The 19,479-nt window shown below is 36.9% G+C and overlaps 2 long non-coding RNA genes across 5 annotated transcripts; both read left to right on the top strand.

Annotated features, from left to right (window-relative positions):
• The first annotated feature begins 3,714 nt into the window (after nt 1-3,714).
• LOC149696378 (uncharacterized) lies at nt 3,715-4,625 on the top strand. 2 transcript variants are annotated; one of them, XR_016382423.1, is made up of 3 exons: nt 3,715-4,201; nt 4,432-4,493; nt 4,559-4,625. It is a non-coding gene; the product is annotated as an uncharacterized LOC149696378 (long non-coding RNA). The 2 variants fall into 2 exon arrangements; XR_016382424.1 differs by having other exon boundaries at nt 4,563-4,623.
• Nucleotides 4,626-4,630: 5 nt separating this feature from the next.
• LOC149696377 (uncharacterized) lies at nt 4,631-5,611 on the top strand. 3 transcript variants are annotated; one of them, XR_016382422.1, is made up of 4 exons: nt 4,631-4,799; nt 4,876-5,124; nt 5,203-5,291; nt 5,349-5,611. It is a non-coding gene; the product is annotated as an uncharacterized LOC149696377 (long non-coding RNA). The 3 variants fall into 3 exon arrangements; XR_016382421.1 differs by having other exon boundaries at nt 4,872-5,124; XR_016382420.1 differs by having other exon boundaries at nt 4,861-5,124.
• Nucleotides 5,612-19,479: the final 13,868 nt, after the last annotated feature.

Here is a 19,479-nt window from a genome sequence, read left to right as displayed (position 1 = left end):
CAATTGTTTTGAGAATGCCACAGGGCGGAGACGGGGTGAAATGGTCCAGTCGACCTTGATCGAAAACTGAGCCTACCAGGTCATACATGATAATGTGCGCTTTCTAAATTCAATGTAAGCGTTAAATGATAATACTTTGTACTTCCGAACTTGATTAAATTTTAAAATCACTTACGTGAAAGAAAGAAGGTTTATCGAAGAAGGTATTTAAAAAGTCACGGTACTTAACTACATGCTCTTGGAAATTCACCCTGAAAGTCACAGTGGAAAAATAATTGTGGTCAATGAGAATTTATACTCCTTAAGCTGGTTGATATTCGTTTTTGAAATCTTCGAAATTAAATCAATATTTAGTGTGAAGGTGTGTGTGTGCGAAAAGTAATTGTTTTTTGACTCTGGTTCTAATACCATTGAAAGAAAAATTCGATTACTAATCTCCGTAAACAATTAATCGAGTCAAACAGAACGATACAGAAATATCCGTATGATTAAAATGAGGTAACTAATTACTAATTTCTTTTTGATTAAAATTTATTCTATTATATTCCTATATTTTATATTCCCAATTATTGGTTTGAATGATGACATTTACTTCATGTTGAAGAATCGTTGTAAATATTCCGCCATGAACATATACCAGTCTCTATTGGTTTTTTCATGCCAATGTTCCTGTCAAGAAATGAGAGAGTAACTGTCACCGAGAGAAGCTATTTATTAACGCCACCGGCTGTAGATAAACTCACCTCTTTTGTCAAGATGTTTACGGGAGTTCCATTCCCGTAACTGCAATAATAGATAGTAATTGTAGAATAGACATTAACTAAATTACGATTGGAAAATGAAAATCGGCCACCTGTATTTGAAATATCCGTCATTTCCAAGAAACTCAGTTACGTTCAGCGCCATTTTTTATTGATTGTTGACCCACGTAAATCCTATCGTTTACAATTTGAAGTATTAGAACTTAGGATCGGATAACCCTAGACATGGGCGTTTTTTCTCTTTGTTCGCGAGTCATGCACGATAAGAGTCAACCAGCGTCACCGCGCAGACGCGATGCCTAGTGTGGTTCGTGTATACCACTGTACTAGTACTAAGACCAGCGACCAGGGCTGAGTTTTAACCCCGTGCCTTTCCCTCTCATTAATAACGAAATCGGAAATGGTCTTTTAATTGCCAGCGAATAATGCTGGAAAGTAGCTGAATTCACGCATAAAATCAACGTGAGAATAATAAGCCCCGCGCTTCGAAGTCTCCCAAATTAGTAAGCGATAAAAATTGAACCAAAATGTAACAAAATATTCAAAGTGGGAAATGAGTCATGTCTAGATTCCGGAATCACAATGCCCCTCTCCAATGACACCGCCGAGTTCCATGAATATCATTTCCTATGTTCATATAATAAATCTAAAGATCATTAATAAAAATTAACAAGAACAAGGGCGTGTTTACAACTTGATTATTTGTATCATTGGGGTTTGGTGACGTTTATGTTAAGGCTTTTAATTAACCTGCTAACTAGATTAGTCCACGTAGGACGTATTAAACTACGTAGGTTATTTTAAAAATGTCGCTTCTCCGGAAACTCGAGCCGAACTGGTTCGGTCAACATGTACATGAGTTTTAATGAGGAAAACCATGCGTTTACTCTCGCTCACTGAACGGTTGCGAGGGTTCAAATCGAAATGGAGAAAAACTTGCGAGAACTCTTGTAGCTTTTATTGAGTGATTGGAATTTCATGATTGCTTTCGTGGGCAAAAGGGTAAATAAAATAAAACTAAATATTTTGAAATAAAAACAAATAAACCATGATTAAAAATGTCAGACGCGAAAGGGAAAATATTTATCTTTTTAAAATTGGAATAACCAAAACACTAAAACACGCGAGTCAACCATGAAGAACAAACATAACGGTGGGTCGCTTGTTCTTCAGAAAAGAGTGAGTCTTATTCCAATCGTAAAATTCTATACCTTAGTGTGACCAAAGCGGAACCAAACATGGCCGCCCACTGACGTCACAACTGAGATAGCTCTATTACCTTCTTATTTAACAAAATTTATCTTATTTTATAGAGAAACCTCATTAAATTGGATCTAAATAATGTATTTTAAAATGAGACTCACCCTGTAAGGAATTTTTGTTTTCATGGCAGAGCCCGCGGATTTTGAAATTTGCGTTCGTGAAAACGAGTTAACGAGTAAGACTAGTGCCGGATCAACACCCTCGGGGGGCCCATAGGCACTCGGGGCCCAATGCGATATGACAGGCCAGATCTTAAGGGGGGCCCTCTAAACACGTGCATACAGTGTCTTGTTCATAATCTGTCACTGGGTAAGACAAGTTGGGGCTGGGCGCACTTATAATTTAACCATTAATTTTATTGCTCGATTAAAGGATGTTTATACCTATTGGCGCTGCAGCTCGCCCTTCATTGATTAATTCATTTACTTCTACCCTTAAAGGGGCTGTTCGGACAGTGGAACAAACGGCCTCCAAGCTCTCAGAAGAGGACCAGGCTCATCAACGCAACGTATTTCTACACGTCATTGGTATGGAAGGCTACACGATATATAAAACACTCCCCTTTCAACACTGAGAGAAATTTCTGTAGTTTGAACAGAAGTATTTTACAATATTGAAATGTAAAAAATATTAACGGAGTTTTTCTGCAGAAATAGAAACACAGTAAAATCGTTTCTACTATTTTACGGAAAACATCTGTATATTTCACTGATTGAACTGGTATTTCTAATTCTAACTGTAAAAATTACACATTCGTTTCTGTAATTTTGGATCCTCAGTTTTGATCGGTGAATTCCACAGAAATGTTTTACAGGGTGACTGCTCGATAGGCATTGCAGGCATTTACTGTATATTTTACAAAAAATATTTTATAGAAGTATCTGTGAAAAATACAGCTTTACTTATTTGATTGGTAAAACAGATGCATTCTGTAAATTTTGGAAAAAAATTACACAGAATGACTGTTTTGGAGGTATTGCAGATATTTTCTGTACCTTCATGGTATTATCTGTTAGTTTTAGTCCGAAATTGTGAATATGACAGATTTGCGTATTTGATTGGTAAAACAGATGCCGTTTGTAAATTTTACAGATATTGTGCTACCATTACTTTGTTAACGTTACTAGCAAACTGTGAAAACTACAGTTTATTGGCGATTAAACAAGCAAAGTATGTTCTATGTATAATTTTCAGATACGTGTGTTACCGGAAACCTTTAATAATGTTCAAAACTGCAAAAACTAAAAGATTTGATTCTTTAATGTTTCATTCACTTTTTCCCCCAAATTTTACGGTATCTATTTTGGAAAAACTACAGGTAAACCCATAATTTCTACATTAATTTTGACAGACTATTTTCTGTAATTTTTAATTGCTCCCACTTCTTTAACCAATGGTGAACTCAAAAATAATCGACCTCTGTTTGACAGTAAAAATACTAGACCTAATTTTAAAATAGCTCCTATCATTTATGGTTTAACTAATATATAATTTTCGAGTTGCAAATCTTCAAATTCCACCTTGTCGGTTTATGTGTAATAAATATAGCTTTGTGAACGGGTATAGCTTTTAAATATATAGTCTAAACCCAAAGTTTCGACGAGATGCAAATCAATGCATATAATTGAAGTAACAGGTGAAAAATGCATCTTTTTTTAGTCAATTTAATTTTTTAACTCATCGTGTAGGGGACTAGACTATACATTTTTGGTTCATGAGATGTTTATATTTAGAGTGCATTTTCTATAAGATTTAGTAAATATTCTACAAATTAGTGAATTTTTATATTAGCTCATTTGGTCCCGAGAGATAAAGTGTAAGAACTTAATAATGCTAAAAAACGAGTGCACGTGGATTCGAGAGAGAGTTCACCGGCCCCCACCTTTAGAATGGAAAATAACCGCAACCCCAGGAGGGGGAAATTCTTTGGAAAAAACTAGGAGGCTCCGCTGGGTCAAGAGAGAGACTTTAACCCTTTTTTGTCACTTCCCTCTGGGCTAGAAAGTTTCCATTGTGCGCGGTCGAGTTCGGGTTTTTTTGGACAGGTTCGATATCTACGGTCTCCACGCGGGTAATGCAGGTGTGGTTCTTAGAGCCAGAAATGAAACGCGACTTACTGAGTATTATATTACCTCGTTTACCAGCGCCCATTAAGTGAGATTCCACAATTTGAACAAGTAAGTTAAATACATTTCAGCATTCTGTATGATAAATGATCTAGTTATAAAAGGTGAATTTTGCTGTTTATTTTTAATAGAAGACAATTGAAAATCCATAAATCGGTTACTTATCTTTGGAGTTAATTAAACAGTTTTTCTTTAAAAATAAGGAGATAAAGCCTAGATCATTTATATATTGAATTTATTATAGAACCAAAACGCAAATTTATGTTTATGTTTGTTTACAGACTATGATTAATATAGAAATACCACCTTGATTATTGCGTCATAACGAGTGCCAACTAAACAAGTAAGCTATACATATTTGCATTGTTTATATTAAAATAGACCCTAATATTGCAACCCCTTGGCCAGATAGGTTTTTCTTTACTTTTTACGGAAATTCAAATGCCGCTTAAAAAATATCAGCCATTATTGCCTTCAGAACAGGTCAAGTGAAAGTCTAGGAAGCTGAAACCAAAATTTTTTGTCCGTCTTCAAAATGTCGTGAATGATTACACCTAACAACGAGAATTTTACCGTTCTTTGGATTGTATTTCGTTTTAAATATCGAGTATCCAGAAAAAGCGAGCACAGATAAGGAATTAATCCAAAGGTATAAAATCGTCTTTTTCATATTTTTCCCTTATTGTGTATTGAAATCCATGTTAATATAGTTTTTAAAAAGGTAGAAAACCAAAAATCTCACATTGAAAACCTGTTTTTCTGCAAGATTTCTCTTTTTTGGCACTCAGAGTTTGTAGTTAAAAGCTGTTGTTAATTTAATATTAATCATTTAATTATTTTTCCTTTAGATGCACCGCGAAGATTAACCCAGAAAATCGCAAAGGGTGTAAGTCCAAAAATTATGTTTTTGATTAAAAAATATTTTCGAGTTTGGCTGGCTTTGAAGGATTTTAAAGTCATTGTAATTTTTAAAGGTTTGGCCTTTACTTTTATTAAAATTTTGCATATATTAAAAAAAATTTAATTTATAAAATAATGAATCGTTATCAAAGGGAACTCGTTTTCAAAAATGACTTTTACCGAAATTCACGGAATCAATGAATAAGTTCCCACATCACAGGATATAATCAGGCTACAATCGGTATGTCTTTAATTCTTTGGGTGTAATGTTCTTAGATAAAATTTTTGAATTTTATAGCCCTACAAGTAATAAAAACAATGTTTCTGCAAATATTGGAGACATTAATCTTGCATTGAATGATGCAAATTGAGTTAACGTGCAAAACAGTGATTTTGATCTGACATTTCTGTGAAATTTACAGGTTCAACACTGAATAATTCTGTTAAATATATCATATCATCTGTTTAAAGTACTGATATTGAACGCACCCCAAAAAAGTAATATACAAATGTTTCTGTAAAATCATCAGATTTTTAACACCAATAAAACGATGGACTTTACACGGGTTTCTGTAATTATTACACATTTTAAAAGCTGACATATACAGTTATTTCTGAAAAAACCACAGACATTAGTTTTAGATCTATACAGTTATTTCTGTAAAAACCACAGTACTTAATTCCACATAAAAACAGTTATATCTGTAAATAATGCAGATTTTCAAAACCGATCCACACAGTTATTTCTGTATAAACCACAGACCATTATTTCAGATCAAAACAGTTTTTCTGTAAGAATTACAGATTTTCAATACAGATCAAAACTGTTGCATTCATAGTTATTTCTGTAAAAACTACAGAATATGGTTACAGTTTTAACTTGTAAAATTGACATAAAAACTTCTGTTTTGGAGAAAAACGAATAACCTATAATTTTTACAGAACCGTTCTGAAAATCGAGAAAACCGTAGTTGCTGTTATTTTTACTGATATTTTCTGGCATCACGTGCTGCCAGAAGTTTTCTGTTTTTTTCACTGAACATATTTTTCTCAGTGAAGTTACTGCAGAGAATAGAACACTGGCCATGATATATGATGCATTCGACGCCTATTACAAACCGTACCAGAGCAAAAGCATGGCCAGATTTAATTATTCACAAGCCGACAAGCACCTCAGCAACCGTTTGACTCCTACCTCCTCCAATTACAAACAACGGCAGCAAACGCAGGCCTAAAGGACCTAAAAGATTCCCTCATTGCAACACAAATATTAATCGGCAAAAACAATTCGGAAGTACAAAGAAGACTATTCAAGATTGACGAACCAACACTGGCGGAGGCCATTGCCATCGCCCAGGCTGAAGAGACATCCCTAATACAATCACAAGCAATCAATCCCACAAAATCAACGTACGCCAGCCACGACGATCACCATAACACACAACTTGACGCAATCTTCACATAAAACCACGATACCCATAGACAAAAGGGGAAGACCATTTCACAGACAAGGCCATTCCAGCTTTCGCAGACGATCATTCAGTGCCACCTATCAGGGGCGCCAACCACAACACAGATCACGCACACGGGCAGAATCCCAGGGCCCAAGGTCCAACCATAATGCAAGCTACCGAAACAGGTGCCCACGGTGCGGTTTGGAACATCAGCCAAGATCATGCCCTGCTCAAGGCACTACTTGCCGTACATGTGGGAAAGCAAACCATTGGGCCACGGTGTGTCGCGCGGTAGATGAACTGGAAGCATATACGCCGCAAGAATACAGAAGTATACCAGCACACGAGGAATACCAGCAATTGCCAAATCAATGGGACAAACCACAAGAATATGACGAAGATCATCTCCACCTAAATTCCCTTACATTATTCGCGACCATGCCGGAAATATTAGGTCGCCGGGAACAATCTGACACATGGAAAACCGTTCTACAGATCGAAGATACAACGGTAACCTTCAAAATTGACACGGGTTCTCAAGTCAATGTGCTGCCTAAGCAGATATACGAATCCTTAACACATCCACCACCCATACAACCGGCAATGCACATAATAAAGGCCTACTCAGGTCATAACGTGGACATATTGGGTACAACTGAACTTGCTTGCTCCTCCACCATAGCGAAACTAAAAACTACTTTCTACATTACCCCCACGTATCGCACACCAATCATAGGAGGTAACAATGCCCAGTAACTTGGTCTAATCGCACGACTAGGAAGCCATCTCCTGCACAAAGCAAAGGAGATAAGAATGATAGACACAGAAGATATGCCCCAACACCTTCAAAACCTAACACCACAAGCGTTGATGGCACAACGCACAATACGCGGATGTCTTCGACTCGATAGGGAATTTACCAGGACAGTACCATATGCAGCTGAAGCCGGGAGCAACTCCCACATCAGTGCTCGCACGGAAAATCCCGATTCACCTAAAACACCATGTACAGAAGAAACTACACGAAATGGAAAAAGACGGAATCATCGTCCAAGTGAAAGAGCCAACTGAGTGCACACCCAATGGTAGTGGTCCTTAAACCCCAAAAAGAAGGGACAGCCAAAGAACCAGAACTCAGAATCTGCATTGATCCCCGCAATTTAAACAAGGCATTAAAGCGGGACAACTATCCTATGCCAACAGCCATGGAGATATTTGCGGAACTAGCGGAAGCGAAACTATTCACAGTACTGGATGCAATGTGCGCATTCTGGCACATAGTACTCACAACGGCCAGGTCCTACCTCTGCACATTCGCAACTCCGTTCGGAAAATACCGCTTTACTCGACTACCATTCGGTGTCGCAACGGCTTCAGAATACTGCCAGCGCGTGATGAATGAAACGTTTGCGGGAATAAAAAACAAACAGATTGCCACAGATGATTTCCTTATCTACGGAAAAGACGAATCAGATCACATGAAGGCATTATATCAAGTCTTGGAGCAAGCAAGAAAATGCGGCCTAAAGTTTAACTCAGAGAAAGTACAACTAGCGGTGCCACGCATAACGTACCTAGGAAACGTCGTCACTCACGACGGCTTACAAGTCGACCCAGCAATAGTGAAAACCATCAGGGAACTGGAACCAACGACTGACAAGCAGTGGTGGGAATCTTCAGAAGAGTCTTCCTTAGAGGGCGCCTCCGCGCCCTCTATACCCCTCTTTTCCGTAGAAGAGAGGGCGGCAATATAGAAGCAGAGGGCGCCTTCTTTGAAAAGAAGCTTGGGTAGAAGAAGGCGCAATTCCCTTCCTACTAGCCTCCCCAGATCAAAAAATGCCTGGGAAGGAGCTTCAACTTCACCGAACCCCCCTTCTAAGATTCGGAAGGTACTCCCTCGAGAAGGGAGGTGAGCCTTCTTTTTTGGGAAAAAAATTTCCTCTTAGAATTAAAGAAGGCAACATGCTCGAGATGCATGTTTACCTTCTTTTTTTGGGAAGGGACAGTGCGAAAGAAGGGAGTTTTTTGTGGGGGAGGGAAAGGGCATTGCCCAAGAAGGGAAGTTTATTTTTCTTCGGTGATGTGATCAGCCCGCAGATTTAAAGGCTTCTTTGAATGGGAAATAAGTTATAATAGGTAAGGTAGTACAGCTCTATTATAAAATACAAATTAGAGAAACTATCGGTAGATGGTGTCACTCCACCAAAGAAACAAGACGACCCAAGGGTTCGTAATAGTAGCCACATCGTACGAGTGAATAGCCCCTCTATACCCTACCCTAATGAGTGGATAACCCCTCTATACCTTACCCTGATGAGTGAATAGCGCTATCTCACAATTCTTAAATGATTTACAATTCATAAAATCACAGCGAATAGCCCCTTGATGGAGTCGATGCTCTACCCTAAACAGTGATAAAATTTTTACCCTAATAAATTTACTTATGCCGTAATTGTAATATTCCGGCGAATCGAAGAACAGATAATTTTAGTGATTATCCCCTCGATGAGTTAACAACTTAGACTTATGCCGATTCACACTTATCGCTTCCTATTCACACTTATCGCTTCCTATAAATTTTAACATTACGTACTTAACGCTCGATTATTACACGTACAGAAAGCTTTAGTTTATGACATGGACTTATGCCGACTCTTAAATTTCGCATCTTATAAGTGTCTAACATGAACTTATGGCCAGAAGCGATTGAAAGGGAAAGAATTCGGTAAAACACAAAATAATTGTAATATCCCGGTGCCTTAAGACCATTCTAAAAAAACGTCAGAAAATACTTGCTTTTGCTTTCAAACTTTCCCTCGATTTCTTTGAATGTTGAAATAGGGGAGCGTGAAACTCTTTTGTCGACGGGCGAGAGTAATTTTTAAGGGGGAGTATATGGCTTAACCTAATTATCATAATTCCCTTCCTTTTAAGTAGACGAACGAAAAATATCAACTTCACCACAATTATCTCCCTTTCACTTTCCCTTCAATGACGATCGAAAAATTTTATACTGCCAAAGGCGCTACTGTGACACCCCTACTACTACTACAAGAACAACAGGGCAGATCAAACTAAGAGCCTCATCGTAGATGTACATCATACGATGTGGCTAAAAATTATGTTTTGGGAAGATTTGAATTTGATTGAATCGACGATGATTACCGAACATTGTTGTAATTACAATTGTGCTTTTTGTACTGATTGCACTTACTAACTTTCTGTCCAAATGAAATATTAAACCTAGGCCTATATGTGAATTAAATTAACGATTTTAATATTATGCATAAAATGACGGATTTTAATTAGAGAGCTGCAACTCCGTGGAAGAACTCCGAAACCCGCTGGGTTTCGCGTTTAAGCGATGCGAACTCCAGGAGTTGGAAATGTTTTTCTGAGATAAAATTGGAGTTGGGTGGCAGTGGAAGTTTTCGTGTGCGGAGTTGGGAGGCAATGGGAATAATGATAATTATAATTGCGGAGTTGGGAGGCATTGGAAAATTATCTTAAAACATGGAAATCTACGGAGTTGGAATAGCGGAGTTTAGCGTTGTTTGTCTTCAGAAGCTTCGTACGAAATTCTTTTTTCACCCTTTACCCACCGTGACACGTCCCCTCAGTGAGTCTCTCACACAGTGGGGCCGCGGGCGCTTTCCTTTTCTCTTAAACCCATTGACAAGAGTCTCCTTTCTAGCTTTGAGGCATATTAAAGTAAGGCAGTAGGAATATTGGCAGGCACAACTAATAACAGAATGGACTCTAGTGTTAATATTTCTTGATTCGTGAAGTTCATGGTCTTGTCCTTCAAAATAGCATTTGCGAAGCGAATCAGTCCGATTTTAATTAAATAGCTAATTTAAGAAACTAAGCCTAAAATATGACTCAACGACAACGCGTAGCGCCTTTTTCCCCAAATCTTAAGTTTTAATGTCTAGAAGAATTTTATGAGTAAATATTATTCCTTATTTGAAAATCATAATTTTTATACTCGTGATATCAATCTCAGGCCAAATTTGAAAGAAAACTAATGAGCTACAACTTTCTATTTTTCCAATTCTAAAGAGTGAATAAATCTTCCAAAGACTAGAAACTAGAAAGATTTTAATGGACGAAGCTAGGAGTTTAAGAAATTTTAATTTTCATGGAAGGAATTGGGAGGAGTTTAAGAAATTTTATTTTTCATGGAAGGAATTGGGAGGAGTTTAAGAAATTTTATTTTTCATGGAAGGAGTTGGGAGGAGTTTTACATTTCGCTTGGCGGAGTTCTGCGGAGTTGAAACTTTTGATTATGGCATTGGGAGGAATTGGAGTCATTGTTGCGTATTGCCTTGGAGTTGGAAGGAGTTGGAGTTTAATATTTTCATTTTGCAGCTCTCTAATTGAAAGCGAACTAATATGACTAAGACGGTAGATCAAAGTGTTGTTAAATTACTAAAATGTGTATTAAATCGCATTCAAAGGAACTAAAAGCAGTAAGACGTTCATGAAATGACTAAAGTACAATTGTAAGTATTGGCAAAACAAAAAAATAGGTTTAAGTTCTGTTTAAAGTCTAATAAAAGTCCCGCTATTCGACTTAAATGTGTTTGATATTGTTATTATATTACTAAAATAAAACTGATAATGAAGTTGAATGTTCAAAAAGTGGCCGAAAGTGTTGTTAATTTACTAAAATGCGTTTGAAAACGCTGTGAAATGAAAACTTTCAATTGAAAGCAAACTAATATGACTAAGAAAGCGGATAAAAGTGTCGTTAGTCTAATCAAAGCTTTTTGAAAACGTTGTCAAATGAATAAATATCAATTAAAAATTACTGTGAAATGACTAACATAAGGAATAACAGTTACATCATATCTCTAAAATGTACTTGAAAGCGATGGTAAATAACTTAAATGTGACTGAAGCTGAAAATCCTTTCATGATGCTGTTAAGTGGATCCCTAGTTTTAGGAAATGTGACCAGACTGGTTTATATTCCCCGGTGGGATGTTTGAAACATGTACCTCGCGGAATAGGGACAGAGCACCTCAATTTACATAGAATTTAACAAAGTTTCGCATATTCTCCTAACCCAAATGGAATATCAAACCATCCGCAAGATTAATGACAAACAATCCATGCAGAGAACGGTGAAAATCCCAGAGTTCTTAGACCTGAGGGGGCGCTTTTTTAAATAGGCGGGTGGTGACCCCAGTAAACTCACGAAACTTGGATAAATTGTCCTGGGCCGATAAAATGTTTTTACATCTCCAAGTGACGATATCGTGACGGAGAGATATGACACTGGACGTGTCAGGGTGTGTGTGTCAGTCACCGCTTTCGCAGTTCCCAAATCGGAGTTCACAGAAAGCAATTTTTCGTTTCCCATTACCATCGTTAGGATTAAGAAATACGAGGCGATCGGCTAGGGTTAGAAGAAACGCCTAGTCTCCCAATGGCAGTGCTTCCACCAAAGTTTCACGTAATTGCGGGTTTCCTACTAATTTATTGAGAATCAATCGCCATAAATACTCTAAATTTTTAAAAATTGTAATAGAGGTATACGCTTGAATTCAAACGTCATCATTAGCTATGTTTAAAATGATTTAGGGAATAAAATTTGTCAAAACGATTCAACTAGATATAAAATAACGGATATCAATTATATGTATTTAATTATTTAAGAAAAACCCCTTAATTGCGTCTCGACTTGGAGAGGTTTATTTTGGTTTCCCAACTTGTTCTAGTCGCGTCGATCGAATATGTATCAACGCTAATTGTCTTGTATTTTGTTGAACTATCCGTGTCATTCGAGGGGAAATGGAGTCAGATAGCGTGCCAGTATCCTTTTACTTAGATTGCTAAATCAGAGCCTTAATAGCGCATAGAGGATATAAAGAAGAGGAGTAGTCACTTTAGCCTTTACCAATATAAAAGGGAATATCTCGCCAAATATTTACTATTCAATTCCGATTTTTCTATTTGGGTTCAATACCTTCTCTGTACAATACATGTCTTTAGTGGTTGAAAATGTCACCTTCTTAACTGTATATATGTGGGGGTGGAGAGTGATATTTAAACAAAGCAAGGTAACCACCAAGAAACCAAGTACCTTAATTTGCTGCAAAAACTTTTACGATAACTGAATACAACAACTGTCCATTCCTCTTCTTTATATCCTCTATGATAGCAGTTTACATTCTCACGTATTTGTGCGCGCTTGATAATGGTCATTATAATTCTAACGCTTTTTGACATTGTGCCTCAATACGCTACAGCATACTGTAGAGTATACACTTGGCCAAAAGTTGGCAAACGTAGGCACACCTTAAAATCAAGTAACGATCGACATCGTCATTTCGAAAAACAAACAGACTCCCATGACATTAAATTTTCAGATCTCGTCTCCGTGGAAAATGACAACTCGCACATTTTCGCCAAATTTCGAAGCTAAATAACAAATTGTCTGGGAACATCAAATAACGTAATATAATATATCAATATTACTCAAATAATTTGGCGTTATCGCGTAACGTAATCAACTATATTCAATATGTTATTTTCCAATGTAACCTTGAGAATGGCCCTGGATAAGGTAAGGTTTCAAAATTATCATTTGCAAAAATTGATCGCTTCCAAGACACTAGAGAAAGTGATTTATATAACGACATTTATATTCCAAGGATAAAATTTCAGTTTTCAGGCATTCGTCATGGAAAATACGGGCGAGTTCAATTTCAAACCTGTTTCTAAATATTATTCTGTTGTAGCGGAATTTTTAACCAATTTCAAAACGTAAATGCATGCAGTAATTAAATAAGCTTCCTGATTTTAATTTCGATTAATTACAGTAATAAGCTTCAATTAATTCCTGACGCTGGAAATCTCGTAAGTAAAAGTCGAATTTTAATTTCATTTCTTTGTAAGGAAAGAGTTTAAAGAGTTTACGAGTTTTTCACGAAGTACGGACAAAAAAATATTATTTTTGAATATTGAATAATCTTCGGCACATTTCCGACCAATTAAACTCTAGGCGTTTACTTTTTTTCAGAATACCGACTTGAGATATGATTTAACTAACTATTGGTGGGATATCCATATTAATAAAGCATAAATTACTGGTTATCAACTGGGACTACCCATCCAATTCACATATTACACGTTTTTGGTCAAATACTTTCGACAGGAAGATGTTAAAGTCACCAGAATGTTTAACAGTACCGCTTATGGGGTATAAAATTTTGATAATGAACCTGACCCGTAAAATTAAACCCGAAAATAATTATCAGGCTTTGCTCATTTTACTCTTGTGGGCTCTACTTGTCAAAATTTTGTATTGGAAACTAGCACAATTGGGAACAACCCTTGGAAAAAAGCAAATAGGCAAGAGTTTGCATTTTACCTAAACGTTTTTGAATAATGTTAGACTTGAATATATTCTGCTTAAAACGAAAGTCATTTCACATTGAAACACGTAGGTTCTCTGGGGATCGCAATCGTGTTATTTGTGTCAATAACAAAAGCCAATGTGTATTCGTACCACGTTTACCAATCATCCCCAAAAATCTATACTCTCGACGACTTAATGAAGGAGCCCAACATGAAGGTCTTCGTCCAAGATGATTTTCACATTAAACGCTACATGAAAGTATGTCACTATGTCTTTGAAGAAATATTAATTCCGCTGGTAAATCACAATATTATAGCATCTCTCTACTATTATGTTTTCCCTTTCTACATGATCTCTTCTTTTCAGACGTTTTAAGCCCATTAAAAATTCTTAAGACAGTCAAATAATAATAATAATTCCGATGCAGATCACCGATCACTTTTGACACTTTTCTTTAGATAAGGTCGAATCATAAATATTATGCATTTCCAGAAATTTTTCCATGATTTTTACGACGATTATCTGGAAAGGGTTATGAAACTGAAAGAGTCTGGGTTTAATGAAAAGGAAGTATTCAAAGCGAACGAAAATGTAGCGTTTATAGCCTATTCTACGGTAATGCGACGTCACTGTTTCTGGTATAAACAGCTAGAGGCAGTCAACTACGGGGAGATTTTCATGGAACAACCCTTCTCCTATCTATTTTCGCAAAACGCATCATTGGAAGGCAGAGAAATATTCGTTCAAAGGTACCAAAACAAGACCCTTATGGTTACATAAAATATAATTAAGACATACCCTAATTGATGAAAATCTAATTAACTCATTAGCTCTTAAAATAGTTAATTAATTACTGACAGATTGCAAACTTTTCTGGAAACTGGTCATGATATTCGTAGCGAATTCGTATGGTTGACCAATTTTTGCCTTGAGAATGAAAGCAACAAAGATCAAATCATCAAGAATTTGACCTCTAACCTGAAAACTTTGGCTCCGGCTTTCGCCAGTCTAATTGTTCTGTACATGTTGAGTGTGATTGCTCTCTTGGTCGAATGTGACGTAAAGAAGATGAATCCAACTACAGGCCCGGATGATACATACAAACAGAAATACACACTCAGACCTAGGGATTTTTTTCGTTTAAAGCATTCCAAAGTAACTCCTGATGCGTGAGCTGAACTAAATGGAATTGGAATTTATATACTTTCCCTTCATATCCAAAGGGATATAATAGAAGTATTTACCCCATCGCTAAATATAATGATGACAATATAAAGCTTTAAACAGTTGCTAAAATATCTACGAGTTTGCGTTGACATGACTTAAAATTAATTAATCGCGGAAGTCCATTAAATTATCGTAAGAAATAACAATTACAATAGCTGGTAAAGCGTACGTCTCTGCTGGGGTAAGAACTTCTTTAACCTCCATGGATGGGGGGTTAGTTTTTCCCCCTTTTCCCAGCCCTGTTAGAAATCTCGAGCTCCTCTCTTGGAAGTCTTTCTTCACGAGAGCGGGGCGCGACTTCTTCAGCCCATGAACGCTGGATCTCTAAATGGACCGGAAAACGGGGAAGACCCCTCAATATAGCACGTTTGTTTTTTAAAAAATAAAAAAGGAACGACCACTGTCGTTAAATAATTTTTAATAGGTTTATGAAGAATCATAAAAAAACCGAATTGTCTTGACTGTTCTCAAATTCACAGCCACCATCCCTTCCCCTGATGCTATGCTAGAGAGCGTTCGGTTTTGGTTTTGCACAAGAATAGGGCGTTTTCCGGTCCCTTTAGAGATACATCGTTCTATTTCAGCCTGGGTTGTTGATTTTTTTTTATTTAAATCGGATTTTTTGGATTTTAATTGATTTATTTTATTTTTTTGATTTTTATTGAATTACTAGATAGTAAATTACCAACATGAAAACTTTTGAGTCAAAATTAACCAAAAGCAAAATAATCATGACATTTAAGCAGCTATGGGATATTGCTACTATTCAAATGATTATATAGAAAGACTAGCTTGACCGCTATTTCATTTCCCAGCCTTTCCAGCAAGACAAACTGGAGTTCTGGGAAAACCTTAAACTGAAATATACCAAAAACATGATTATTTTTAATTTTAGGTCTTTTCTAGTTAAGTTTCTTCTCGAGTTTCTTAACCTACTTCTTGGAATCTTAGAACACATTTTTTAAAAGTAAAAATAAATACTTGATTTTAATCAAATGATTTTTTTTAAACACACATTTTCAAATTTCATGTATATTATAATTTTATAGTTAAAATTTTGATTATCAGAATGAAATTTAAGTAATCAGTCCTATTTCAAGCTAAACACTTAAGTTTTGAGCTAATTTCAGGTTTACAAGTGGGGACCTAAACCGTCTTCCTACCTTATAACTGGGGACATTTGTGTATGAACTATTAGATTTTGAATTAGTGTCAAAGCCTATATGGTTCCATCAAATATTGCAATTTCATTTTTCACATTCGATAAATTTACAAGTAGGGACCTTCCCTGTCATTTCAACAGACAAGTGGGGTCTTTTAAACACAAATGTTCAAATTTCATGTATATTATAATTTTATAGTTAAAATATTGATTATAAGAATGAAATTTAAGTAATCAGTCCTATTTCTAGCTTAGCACTTACGTTTTGAGCTAATTTCAGGTTTACAAGTGGGGACCTAAACCGTCTTCCTAACTTACATCTGGGGACATTTGTGTATGAACTATTAGATTTTGAATTAGTGTCAAAGCCTATGTGGTTCCATCAAGTATTTCAATTTCATTTTTCACACTCGATAAATTTACAAGTGGGGACCTTCACTGTCATTTCCACTGACGAATGGGGTCTTTTAAACACACATTTTCAAATTTCATGTATATTATAATTTTATAGTTAAAATTTTGATTATCAGAATGAAATTTTAGTAATCAATCCTATTTCTAGCTTAACACTTACGTTTTGAGCTAAATTCGGGTTTACAAGTGGGGACCTTAACCGTCTTCCTACCTTATATCTGGGGACATTTGTGTATAAATTATTAGATTTTGAATTAGTGTCAAAACCTATATGGTTCCATCAAATATTTCAATTTCATTTTTCACATTCGATAAATTTACAAGTGGGGACCTTCCCTGTCATTTCAACAGACAAGTGGGGTCTTTTAATTACAAATGTTCAAATTTCATGTATATTATAATTTTATAGTTAAAATATTGATTATAAGAATGAAATTTAAGTAATCAGTCCTATTTCTAGCTTAACACTTACGTTTTGAGCTAATTTCAGGTTTACTAGTGAGGACCTAAACCGTCTTCCTACAATATATCTGGGGACATTTGTGTATGAACTATTAGATTTTGTACTAGTGTCGAAGCCTATATGGTTCCATCAGGTATTTCAACTTCATTTTTCACACGATAAATTTACAAGTGGGGACCTTCACAGTCATTTCAACCGACAAGTGGGGTCTTTTAAACACACATTTTCTCTTTTCATGTATATTTTAATTTTATAGTTATAATATTGATTATCAGAATGAAATTTAAGTAATCAGTCCTATTTCTAGCTTAACACTTCAAGTTTTGAGCTGATTTCAGGTTTACAAGTGGGGACCTAAACAGTCTTCTAACCTTATATCTGGGGACATTTGTGTATAAATTATTAGATTTTGTATTAGTGTCGAAGCCTATATGGTTCCATCAGGTATTTCAATTTCATTTTTCACACTCGATAAATTTACAAGTGGGGACCTTCACAGTCATTTCAACAGACAAGTGGGGTCTTTTAAACACACATTTTCTAATTTCATGTATATTTTAATTCTATAGTTTAAATATTGATTATTATAATGAAATTTAGGTAATCGGACCTATTAAAGGCTTAACACTTAAATTTTGAGCTGATTTCAGGTTTACAAGTGGGGACCTAAACAGTCTTCCTACCTTGTATCTGGGGACATTTTTTGATTATACATTTTCAAGATCCACGCAGTGACTTCATTGACAAGTGGGGACTTTCACCTAGCGACATCTATATAAAAATTAGATAATGTTAAAATTAAAAAAAAACTAACAGGTCCTGGCAAGCTCGCCAATTATTTCTCCCCTGTAACTGATTGGGCTAAAAAGCGGGTTACAAGGTGAAATAATTAACTCAAGATAGGAATTAATTGCTTGAATTCTTTTTATTGTCCAGGTTATTAATTTGTTAGTAATAAATGTTTTTACAAAAATGATAAATAAATACGTAATGTTAAATAAAGTTAATCTATGAAGTATGTACAATGCCAAGTCATAATTGGGGGTAGCGCCATAGGGTTTCTTCTTATTTATTAAGAATTACACTCACCGAGGTATGAAGAGCCATATTGTGTTGAATGTGTGACGGTCTTCGAAGTAAGCGGGCCTAGTATACGTAGCTCGCGAGAACTCACTAAACCTACTAGAGGGTCGTGGTAACCGAACCCTCAACCTCGCCGAAAAGCAGATATTAACTTGACGGGTGTCGACCGATTCCCTTGGACTACGTCAGTTGACCTGACTACTATCTAGCTCTCTCACTGCTCATTAGCCAACTAACTCTCTATTGCTTTGACTATATATAGAAATCTCAGTAGTTCGGTCTATCCTCACAAGGGGGCGCGCAAGGACTGCAATAGTGCGCCCTCAAGTGAGGAGACTCAAAATATTTTATGATATAGGCCAAGTCATAAGCTCAATCGACCGGAACCTAAACGGTAAGCCGAATTTATGTAAGTGTGTAGGCTCAGTAGCTGAACCGCTACACGGTTTCTGAGAGAGTCTGGGCTCATACGCAAGTGTGTTCCAGGTGGAAATTGCCGCGATCTGTTATTGCACGGACTGCTGCATCAATAAAGTGTGTACCGGACGGACTGTGAGAATTTACTCTGACAGTCAGGCCGCCTTGAAAACGCTGAACCAGTGTGAGATTACCTCTCAACTGGTGCGCAGCTGCCTTGATATGCTTGCCGACTGGCGTCCCGCAACAGGGTCCTGTTGTATTGGGTGCCGGGGCATAGCGGACAGCATGGCAATGAGCGCGCCGGTAGATTTGCGAAAAGTGGGGCGGACGCAAAATTCTTGGAACCGGCGCCGGTCGTCCCCATCCCCTACGGGTACGCTAGACGAAGTATGCCTGGCAGGTTAACTGTCACTCAAAATCAGCTATGGTTTAAGATGGAGGGCCAGAGACAGACGAAACAGTTTGTCAATGGCCCCTGCTGGTCTCAGGCTAGGGACCTTATTGCGCTCAGCGGATGGGATATTAGGCTGGCCACCGGTCTTTTGACCGGACACTGTCGGCTCAATAGGCATCTCCATCTGATGGGCCTTGCTGACGACCCTCTCTGCAGGTCGTGCCGGGAGAAGGAAGAAACTCCCTCTCACATACTGTGCGAGTGCGATTGCTTCGCCTCACTCAGATTAGATCACTTTGATTCACACACTGTGGAACCCTCGTGGGACTCTTCCATTACGGTGGAACGAATTCTACATTACGCCGCGGCCACGGGTCTCTTCAAGGCCTGAATATGAGAAAGCACAATAAATATCGTACTTTTCAAAGTAAAGGACGGTAAAGG

This window comes from Phalangium opilio, unplaced genomic scaffold, assembly GCF_054372755.1.
Source record: "Phalangium opilio isolate 3A_F unplaced genomic scaffold, DU_Popi_V2 ptg000021l_1, whole genome shotgun sequence".
Taxonomy (NCBI): Eukaryota; Metazoa; Arthropoda; class Arachnida; order Opiliones; family Phalangiidae; genus Phalangium; species Phalangium opilio.
This window is presented reverse-complemented; position numbering and strand designations above follow the sequence as displayed.